Consider the following 10,960-nt stretch of genomic DNA (forward strand, 5'->3'; position numbering starts at 1 on the left):
TTAGATTTGTTTATTTCGAGTGAGGACGGAGTTATGTTCATTCGTCTCTTAATTGTTGGGTAGAATCAAGAACCTTTGATGGATTTCCATTAATCTTTTCTCGGCTGATTTGTGGTGATGAATTATTATTTGTCATGCAATTCCTTCTTCAAAAAGATGTAGGTTGGTGAGAACTATTTCATTATCATTACGCTCTTATGAGTTAGGTCTAATATTGCTAATAACAGAATTTTCTGCCTTGAATTATCATTAAGACAACATTATAAGTATTGCTTAGCAAACATAAAAAAAGAGGTTTGTATGAAATTTCGCATCATGTTTACTTTTTAAAATAACCAATTAAAACATATTTTGCAATATTTTGGGCTATAAAACCGCACAACATTAGATAGCTTACTATAAGTTTTTATTCTTGAGGAAATATATGGTTACCATAGGCATGTAACCATTACTTGATACTGTAGCTTGAGGCATAATCATCCAAAAACATTGATTTTTATATATGTTGGAATATGCTTCAAATCATATCCTACTATTCTTCAATATAATTTCCTTTTTCTTCTTACTTTGGATACATCCCCTCTCTCCCTCCTACCCTCCTCCTCTTCCTTCCATTTCACTCCTATTCCAAATCACCATCGAAACAGGAGACAACCCCAAGGTTTCCGGGTCATTCACTTCCTAATCCTCCCCGTTTGGCCCTCATGGAAATTGATGTCTGGCTGGAGTTTCTGCAAAGCCATTCGGATACATCTTTAGCTTTCCCCCTTTATTGGCTGTATCCATTTTGGTGCATTTCGTTGCATATCATGAATAGGAGTATTTGTGTATATTAGTTATGTTTTCATTGGTTGATCGGCTTATATCCGTACTCGTTGCTCCTTCTTCAGTACTTTGACATTTATTTACTTCTGGTTTTGTTTTTTATTATCTGCTGTATCTTTTTTTCTGTCTATCTCTCTATCTATCTATTTATGAATACTTGCATATGTATATAAACATAAATACTACATAAATACATACATACACACACACACACACACACACACACACACACACATATATATATATATATATATATATATATATATATATATATATTCTAATCGAATAATGAAAATAATTCCTTTTTATAAGCCTGCCAGTGGAAGCTCTCATTCCTGACAAAAAACAATCAAACACGCAAGGCGGTCACGAAGGTTTCAGGAGTCATCAAAATCCTGGTAGGAAACAGGAAATTATTATTGTTATTATTATTATTATTAGGCAATATTCCACATTCATTCATGTAACTCATACTACTCTTCCCGAATATTGGAAATGGCACATCAAATGGTCGTTAACTTTCCGCCTTCTGGACCTAAGGAAAGAGGCGCCTGATCTGAATACTCATGAGGGTTAGAAAATGTTTGGCTTCTGCTTCTTTGCTAACGTAGCAAATGTGGTTTTGACATCTGTAAGAGACGTTCAAAGCTTGGTCCATAAGGATTCATCTTTCTCTTAATCTTTATATATATATATATAGATATATATATAATATATATATATATATATATATATATATATATATATATATATATATATATATATATATATATATATATATGATGTATATAAGAGAGAGAGAGAGAGAGGCTACATCATTCCATTTAATTAAGGTAAAAAATAAAATACACGAGCAGCAGATTAAATTAAGACCCTTTCCATTGAGTCTTCAAGAACTCAAGTTCGCAGTGAAGAAGAGAAAAGAAAAATGAGAGACATATTGACTGGTGGGCAGCTTTCTCCTGAGAGATAGAGAGAGAGGGAGCTTAGATTTTAATTAAAAACTTTATCATATTCGCTGCCTGCGCAGACATTGAGAATGTGTTTGGGAAAGCTATAACTTCAGGAATCTGTGAAATGACGTACAGACTTAGTGAAAAGAAAATGGTAAATTTTTTATCGTTTTCTTTCTGAAAACTCACCTCTTAATAATAATAATAATAATAATAATAATAATAATAATAATAATAATAATAATAATAATAATAATAATAATAATAATAATATCTTGTCCTAGGATATGGTGATAAAAATTCTATTTTCATTGATTAGTTGCAGAATATATCGGCCTTAATACTAATAATATAATATAATATAATATAATATAATATAAATACATTATTTCCAAGAACATGGTATTTTTAGGGGGTAAGAAATGACATGGCGAGTAAATGCTATACAAATTAGTTTTTCAATAATTAGTGTAAAAAATCGCAAATGTAAAAGACAAGAAAATCTTAAGTTATTGGTCACTGTTGGATGTCACTGGAAATATGAATGGAGAGAAATTTTATCTTATGAAGTGTACCGAAAATAAATATTCCAAAATGAAATTAGTGTCTGTCTCGATACTGTTGCTAAAACACGATGTGAAGATTAAGATAACTGTAGCGAAGAGTGTGTCCAAAAATTGTAAGGAAACTAAACATTAAGACATTATTGGCTCTTTTCAATATTCATATATCTGGTGAGACCAAGCAGTACATTCAAGAGACCCAAATAAACCAGAACATATACAGGAACTTACCATTCCCCTTTCGTTGCATTAACAAATTTTCTTTCTTTCACCCCTCCTTTTCGTTCTCTGCACATATTTTTATATTTATTTTCTTACACTCTCTCCAGACCTGTGAGATTTTAAGCATTTTAATGAAGAGAGACTCGCCCCTCAGTTTTAAGCTTATTCATTCTGGCTAAATTGCACATTTATATTTTTCCCTGTAAGGCCGACTTCATTTTTAGAGACTTGAGTTTCTAATTTAATATTCGTTATATATATATATATATATATATATATATATATATATATATATATATATATATATATTTACATAATATAGTGAAATGTAATAATGTGCAAGAATATTTTTTTTTCATATAGGAGAAGTTAGAGAGAGAGAGAGAGAGAGAGAGAGAGAGAGAGAGAGAGAGAGGTGGGGGTGGGGAGAAGGATGAGAGAGTTAAAGAGATTGATTAAGAGTACATGAACAGAACTGTTTGATTAATTAGTTCCTTGAAGTGATGAAAAGAGACCAATCAGCTTTTTTTTCAATATTTTTTATTCGTACCAAATCCTTATTTGAAACGAATATGTGTCGTAACATTTAATTGATATCATTTCCTAGTCAGAACGGCTGACACTGCAGTATGTTTATATAAATACTATATATACATACATACATACATACATACATTTCAATGAATGGATATCTCACCGAAGTAAAGATAAAAAAGTTTGTCCCAAACACTAAAGAAAGTGAGAAAAAATACCTCCACTGCAACCGAAAGTTAAGAGAGTCATTACGAAGACCACTTAATGAATATCAGCGATTAAGAGGAGAGAGAGAGAGAGAGAGAGAGAGAGAGAGAGAGAGTCTTTCCAACATTTGCTATCTCTCCCGCAGCATCTCTCACGAAGGCCATTTAGACATCTCGAGAGATTAAAATGCACTAGAGGCCCAGGAAGAATTTAAATTAACAATTAGAAAAATTGCTTGTGTATTCTTCGTTAAACTTAAATATAGGATTTCATTGAAGACTATATGATATGATTATTCGGGAAAAAATTTTTCTTGGAGTGCCAGTAACTGTTACCTTGTATTTCTTATGAGTTACTCTACATCTCGAAGAATTCTTTCCACTTACAGAAACTTAATGAGATTTACGTTCCTTTCAAGTTTGTTTTAACACTAAATCTAACTTTTGTGGAACCGGTAATACATATAAGACAGATCCATTCAGAATCATATTTATGGAATTTTGTGAAGTATTCAATGTTATCCAAGCATGGCAGTTTTTTACTCCGAATGAAAGACAAAGATTTGTGTAGCATATGAAGAAATTTACAAAATATTCATGTGCTTTCTTTTCTATGACACTTAAGGCTACATATCTTCTGTAAAGAGCAAATTAAAATTCGGAGGAGAGCAGCACCCCAAAACCTCTGCCATTTTGCTCTTACCGTAAGATCGAAATAATGAGAAAACAGTTGTTTCCTCTGAAACCAATACTCCTGGCCGAGCACCGCCAGTGGACGCGAATTAATCTTAGTATTCAGCGGAAGAGAAGCCAATGATTTCTGCCTCTCACCCGACGCCCTGACGTTTGCTGCTGTTTCTGTTAGTTTTGAATGTCTGATGGCATCGTATCCAGATCGACAGCCGATGGGTCACAACCGAATAAGAGAATTTTGAAGGTTAAATGCATGACTGGATAAGGTTAGCGTTGTTAAACGTTACCAAAAATTTAAATTGATGATACATTTGTGGGATAATAAGAAAGAAAAAGTGGGTCCACCCTACATTTCATAAACTTACCACACACACACACACACCACAAAAGTGTCGAATACAAGTCGAGGACTTGTTGCTAGTTGTAACCGGAGGTGATTACCCAGCATTTGTAAAAAAGATTAGTTATTCTCCAAATACGTTGTGTCCTCCACAGTGTCGCTGACTTGCTTACAACATGTTTGTGATATGTATGATATAAATTACTGATGTGTGTTTACGATATGTTTTACGACAGTGTGGAAGAACCTAAAACTCACAAGAGACGGAAAAATCCTGAATCCCAATATTTCCTTTGATATCTATATATTTTTCAAGAGGCTTTATTACGCCTATGCTAACATTACGTTTTGCATTTCGATTCCATATTGCAAAAATGTATTTTCACACCTCCAGGGACCAGGTCTGAAATGATTGGTTGGGGTTTGTGAAGACGGTAAGAAAGCTTCGTAACTCTGAATTTCTTTGGACTTGATGATGCGTTTCTCTCTCAATATATATATATATATATATATATATATATATATATATATATATATATATATATATATATATATATCTGTGTGTGTGTGTGTGTGTGTGTGTGCTCCCGTGACGTAGGAGTTTTCAGCTTGACCTTGGTTGACCAGACCTTCAAGATTCTCTAGTTCGATTCCCGTTGTTACCCATAATGATCATTGAAAGAGGTATAAGATGGTTGCAGTGATTAAAATAAACTTAACATCTGTTTGTACAACAGGAATACTTTCATTTTCATGGAGAAATTAAAACGAAGTATGAAGCCGTGATAATCTCATTATTACTTATCCAATATATAGGTAAATATTTGTTTCGATTATATCTATACAAATAAATTTTAAATTTATTTGTATAAATATAGAGATCCAGGTTTGCCAACCGTTAAAAAACCACTATCCATTATAAAATAAAGATAAAGTTCTGAAAAAGATCTAGGATCAGTGAGCAGATTCGAAATCATACCTAATTTTCCAAGATTTTCACCCTGCCAAATAGCACTGACATATCTTTGAATAATAGTTACGGAAGAGATTCTGGACAGAGAACCAGGCTTCACGTGACCAAAGAATCCCGTCGCACTGAGGTGAAATGTCATGAGTAAGAAAAAAATGATTCCATAGCGATCGATTTGGATTTGGAATTTAAAATGCTAGGTGTCTCATTCTTCAACCCAGAGAGAGAGAGAGAGAGAGAGAGAGAGAGAGAGAGAGAGAGAGAAATGAGATTTACTCCAGCAATACACATCTTTCTTCTGATTTTGTCAGGTAAAATAATGGAATATTAGTTGAACGTGGAGACTAAGAATATCCCTTGTGGTTGCAAAAAGCTTCCGGCTTGTTCACAGAATTCGTATATAAAAGGGAATATGAATAGTATGTTGGCCTCAGAGTCTTTGCTTTCACCAAAGCAACTTCAGTTTTTTATTCTTTGACGTCAAAGGCTTGCTACCTTTGACGTATTACTTTTTTGATTAAAAGAAAATATATTTTGTTGTGCGTGCACTTCTTATGTAATGTAAATACTAAAACTTGAAATAAGAAGATGAAATTGGATTGTGGGCGTTGTACAAAAAGTGACATATATGGCATGAATTTCATGCTTAAGGCAATAAGATATTTATAGTTTTTCGTCCTCTGGTGGAGCTTTTGAAGTTTTCTCTAAGTTTTTTTTTTTTTTTGTAATAAATAGCAGATTTTTTACAATCATATTCTCAATTCTAAATCACATACTGACAATGTATCGTAATATGCAAACTTGTTTTAGATATATTTGAATTTATTTATAAAATTAGAGATGATATTTATATTAGGTTTCCTCCCTATAAAATTCGATTTAATTTAATTTTTCTAAGACAGTCTTAAGGAAAGCAGCTTACTAAGCATATTAATAAGAAACTGAGTCGTCTACCCTAATGCTTATTTCGAACATTGATTTCAAATCAGTTAAAAATGTCAGTAGATAAATAAACAATAGAAGACTTTACCGTACCTTACTTCAGTAGCTGTGACCCTTCACGCACTTTAGAACATAAAAATAGGTAAATAAATGAATAGAACATATGAAACAACTTATCCTATATAATAATGTGGTAAATATGTATGTTGCTCAATTAATTTTTTCATATGTTCCCTGCACGCTAGGAAGCTTATGAGGATATAAGCAACTACCAACCACAGTGTCGCGAATTATTTAGGTTCTAGCCCGGTGGTCTGGGCGATAACAAGGTCTGAAGGACTAAACTCTACAACTCGGTGGAGGGATTGAGGAAGCAAGGTTTGCAAATTTTACAAATTTATTTTAAAAAATTAATCTCTAAGAACACTCAACACTTTGCTCCACATTATATATACATGTTAATTCCACGCAAAAAGGTTCATAGCAAACATTTTCTAAAAACAAAAAAATACAAATAATCTAAGTACCACGCGGCCGTGGCAATTCTGCGCCGTGAGGAGGACCAAGAGATAAGAAAATCAAGAGTTTAACATAAAACTCCACATAATCAGCTTATCACTTAATGTTTGGTCATACAAACTCGAATTGGACTTCATTATTCAAAGGATGCGTGGGATACCCGGCGATGAACTTAAACTATATCATGCTAACTGAATCAAAGTAACGACCCTGGCTGTGTTGGAGAGGAGAAAAGCGAGCCGCCTTACCTGCTATCTTTGGTACTTGGGAAAGGAATGAACGCTATCTATGTCATTGCATTAGATGATTAGAGCATAACTTTCGTGACGTCATGGCGTACAGTACATGATTCTTGACGCTTTACTCTATTGCGTCTTATCTTATGCGTTTGACTACAAGATATGTTAATTCATATTACGGTGAATGACGAACTCTAGTTTGTTTTTAACATGGTGTGATGCAACTTGAGCAAATTCGAAGGATTTCCCCTTATACGAAGGTTTTCGCTATGCGTGCTGCCTTTTTTTAATTTTGTTTCAGAATTTGATAAGATATATAAAACTTGGTAGCAGATTATTTCGCTCTCCTCCCCAACACAGCATCATAAGAGTTAGCTACAATTTACATACTCGTGATTTAAATCACGTACATGCTCGCACTCGTCATCGATTCTTCTTCTTACCGAGTTAACCTGACGTTTGCGGCAGGTTAGTCACAAAGAGAGGGATCCGTCTCATTTCGCGACACACAATAAATATGGCCGCTAATTGTCCATAGGTTTTCCCCTAAATTACTTAATGGTCTTCCAGTCTTGACAGGAAAATAGACTTCAGAAATTACCCGATTCGAAAGCAATATCATTTATTGAAATACTAAACATAAAAAAATGCTCATCTTATTAGGGAAACTTAGGTGATAGTAACAAAAAGTTCTACAAATAAAGTCAAACTAAACATTGATTATTTTGGCTTTCTATCTTATCATGTTTTCTATAACCGGCTAAAACAGATTTCTCAGCCAGATAGAGAGAGAGAGAGAGAGAGGAGAGAGAGGAGAGATAGAGAGAGACATTTTAACATTTTCGATATCCTAATATCCTTAATAAATTTATAGATCGTAAAAAACCGAGGTGGTAAAGAAATTACCGTCGTCTGTAATGGTGTGTACGAAGTGGATAGAGACACCCCGACCCCCCTCGCCTAAGCTATATACTCTCCCCCTTACCCCCTCCCCAGGCTACCTACGTCCCTTTCAAACACGTTTCTTGACCGAATTTACAAGATATTTCCGTATTCCATATTTCAGGAATTTCTATATATCCAACAACCATATTCCTGCCAGAAAAAAAACAAAAACAAAGGGTCCGCTTAAGTCTGCAATAATGTCATCAATATTCAGACCCTTGTGAAAATAATGTTACGATTAAAGTAACAAGGGAGGTTTAATTAGTCTTTGGCACGATATCTTGGCTTTTAAAATATAAGTCCTATTAAACTGAGGGCCGATAATCTCCCACAAAATCTTGGCAATATGATGCGGCTTTTGCGTATATAAGTTTATGTGTGTGTAAGTATGTGTGTGTGCGTGAGTGTGTGCGTGTGTGTGTATTTATGCGCCTGTGTGTTTGAGAAACAGCAGAATTCTAGCATACATTCTATACTTATTTTTATTGGCTTTGAAGTTATATATAAAAATATTTTGGCACATTGTTTCTCTTTATCTAAAGAAGTTAAACTGAATTATATTCAGACGGCGTCAGCATGACAACTTTGTAAAGAAACTGACAAAGCTCAGATCTTACAACCTTTTTGAATCTTGGTTCATTGTTGACGAGCTGTGTTCCTGCTGTGGGTAGTATATTTGTGTGAAGTTCTTGCTTTTGTGAATATGAAACAGGAATTACTGTGATACTCAGTTGTATGGAAAATGCACATTATTCTTGGTAAATTTTGTGCTTTGAATTATTTAACAAAACTGAATATATTAAATAAATTAGTTTTTATAGCTTATTGGATTCTGTTTGTTTCTCCCCCTCTTCTCTTCTCATTGGTTATTCTTAAATTACAAGATCTTAGATTTATTATACGAGAAAGAGACGTCCTATAAACTATTTCACCAAACTAGGATACAGATGACCTCGGTGAGGGCCGCCGTGTGGAATGATATAACTCTCCTATACTCTGTTTTTTTCCATCTGTCCATCCGCCTGTGGTGGTCGCGCATGGCAACACTGCGGTCCCGTGCTTAAATAGTTACGTTATGTCTAAATTTCAGGTAAATATAAGGATATCTAGGTGTACATTTGCAACTGAAAAGTATTTTAATAATTTACTGTATGCAAATTACACCGTTAATATTCGAAATAGGATATTATATAAATCCCGGGACGCAGTGTTGCCATGCGCAAATACCATAGGCGGATGGACAGATGGAAACAAACAGAGTATAGTACCCTCCTTCCCTTCCTCTCTCGCTTCACTGTAACTGCAACCTCCAACAGTTGAGTGACTAAAAAATATGTAATTCACTGATAATGCTAACAGCTGCAGTCCGGATCTTTGAGAGCAAACATGTATCCTTTTATCGTCATTTAAGGACTCGAACGATGTGCATTCACTTGTGAGCTGAATGCGTTAGTCCTTTTTCTACGGGATCAGAAAATATATTTATTCGACGAGGATGGGATTCGAACCCACGCAGGGAGACCCTTATTGGATTAGCAGTCCAACGCCTTAACCACTCGGCCACCTCGTCATTCAGGTAATGTGGCATTATGAGTTCTTGTGATGAGGGACCTGACTGAGGCATCACTCATAGAGCCCAAGTGGTTTACCTGGTACAGGTGCAAATGAGATTCTATCTGACTCTACTGCAGCTGTGAAAATACGTTTATGGTTCATAAACATGTCCTAAACATGTCGCTAACTTACCGCAAATACGTCGACAACATGTTGAAAACAAGTCAGCTACTGTAAGTGGGGAAAGAATATTAGTTAAACGCATGAAGTGTTTGTCATGACTACCGATAAGTATTCAACACATTGATTATCATAAACGTGTCATAAACATGTCGATAACATCCATCAAATGTCAAAAACATGCTGGATACAAGTCACCTGTCATAAGCGGAGACGCAATGTTGGACAATGCATGAAAATAGTATGAAGCACTGCTCTTGGCTATCAACACGTCCTCTTGAGGTAAAATCCGTATCTTACTGTTGCATATCCTCATAAAACCTATTATTGTAAAGTGGGGACCTCTGTTCGTTTCATTATCTTATTTGTTGGCATTTTATACAAAGGTGAAAGCCATGGGATTAAGGTGCCCATTGCTTCGAAAAGGTGATGAGTCATCTATAAACGTGTATTCCGTAGGGGGATAGGGCAGTCAGTGCACCTCACGAGGTACACTGTGGGCATTGCCTACTTAAGGCTTTTTACAGCGTCATTTCGGCCCCTAGCTGCATCCTCTTTCATCTCTTTTATTGTACCTCTGTTCATATCTCTTAATACAATCGTACTTTCCACCCCCTCCAATCAGTTTTTCCTTCTGTTACGCCTTTCAAACATTTTTTTTATCTCAATTTATCTTTCAGTGCTGAATGACCTAATCTTAGGTCCTTGCGATTGGTCTTTGACCTGTCTTATATCCCATACCATTCCATTCTATACACATATAGAAAATCAGGTGACTAATCTATAAGTTTTCAGATTCGTAGCAATTTTCACTTTAGATTAATCCTTAACGTATGCTTTCGAAAAACTGAGTACTTCCAACGAGAGATCTTTGAAAGAGACACGTACAGTACGCGAAAAAGTCGCAAATAAACTGGACATCACTGAAAAACTACAGCTGGTAAAGTTGGTGGCATCGTGTTTCACGTAAGTTAGAGGCTGAAGAGCAAACGCAACTAACTTTCTTTCGTAACTTGAAAGTAAGTTAGTTAGTTAATTTTCTTTTTGTAGCGAATTTCTCGTAGCATTTTCTGAAAGTAGAAGAATGGGAGAGGATAGTGTTACTACTAACATAAAGATATATACGATATATACTATAAGTTAAGAGTTACAAAAACATTTTGTAATGCTATATAGTTTAGGTTTCTTAGTATTAGGCAGAGAAACAGAATATATATATATATATATATATATATATATATATATATATATATATATATATATATATATATATAT

The 10,960-nt window shown here is 34.5% G+C and overlaps 1 non-coding gene across 1 annotated transcript; it reads right to left on the minus strand.

Annotated features, from left to right (window-relative positions):
- Positions 1-9,438: 9,438 nt before the first annotated feature.
- On the minus strand, positions 9,439-9,521 carry Trnas-gcu (transfer RNA serine (anticodon GCU)). Its single transcript has one exon. It is a non-coding gene; the product is annotated as a tRNA-Ser (tRNA).
- Between the last annotated feature and the right edge of the window lie 1,439 nt (positions 9,522-10,960).

Source organism: Macrobrachium nipponense, chromosome 1 (assembly GCF_015104395.2).
Source record: "Macrobrachium nipponense isolate FS-2020 chromosome 1, ASM1510439v2, whole genome shotgun sequence".
Classification (NCBI taxonomy): domain Eukaryota; kingdom Metazoa; phylum Arthropoda; class Malacostraca; order Decapoda; family Palaemonidae; genus Macrobrachium; species Macrobrachium nipponense.